Source organism: Myotis brandtii, unplaced genomic scaffold (genome assembly GCF_000412655.1).
Source record: "Myotis brandtii unplaced genomic scaffold, ASM41265v1 scaffold50, whole genome shotgun sequence".
Taxonomy (NCBI): Eukaryota; Metazoa; Chordata; class Mammalia; order Chiroptera; family Vespertilionidae; genus Myotis; species Myotis brandtii.
Genome location: NW_005369061.1, coordinates 796,557 through 797,473, shown reverse-complemented (window position 1 = coordinate 797,473; position 917 = coordinate 796,557).

Genomic DNA, 917 nt, shown 5'->3' with positions numbered 1-917 from the left:
GACGGGCGCCCCACACGTGTCCCGGACCTGCTCAGACCGGGGTGGGGGACACTGCTCCTCCTTCGCCGAGGCAGGGGGGGCTTCGGGGAGGGGCTGCCGGCTCGGTCTGAGTGCCATGTGGTGGGAGAATCCGCCCCATTCAGACACCTCCGGGGTGCGGAGGTGGGCAAGGCCGGGGGTGGGGGTCATACATCCGGATCAGAGAACAGGCTGCTGACACTCCCGGCATCCCAGCCCCACCCAGTGCCCTCTGCCCTCACGGCGAAAGCTTATCTTTCCTCGGGCTGCGCAGAGCCCTGCATCCCGCAGACCCCAGAAGCGGCTTGGTAATGGGGGGTGGAGAAAGGGACCCTCCTGGGGAAGCCCCGAGGGCCTTGCCCGGCGCTGAAAGGCGCGCTCCTGCCCTGGTGCTGGGGCCTGGCTTCTAGGTTCTGAGGAAGCTGAGCCACCGGCCACAGGAATGATCGGAGGTTCTGCACACACAGCAGGCTCCCTGGTTCTTGCTAGTCGGTGAGAACAGATGGGTCAGCCAGCTTTTGCCGGACAGTGGCTTCCAAGAATCTGGGGTCTCCTGGTCATTCTTCAGGAGGGAGGCAGGCACAGGTCACACGTGGTCCCCAACTCCACCCTCGGCCCCCAGGCCACAGGTAGGCACTCTTGGCATGGCAGTCACCCTCCACAGTGGGGAAGCAGGAGCCAGAGCTGGGCCCCGCCTGCCCGGGGTTGCCTCCCGTTGAGGCCTGCGGACTTGGCTGCAGTCCTGGGGCCGTGGGCTGGGAGTGGTTTGCTCCGGAGTTGCCCCCTTGGAGGGTCCCTTCCTGAGTCGCAGGGAGTTCAGTCTGAACAGCTGTCTGCTTCCCAAGGGAAGAGGAGGGCATCACCAGACAGCGAAGCAGGGAGGGGTCAAAGTGTGTCTT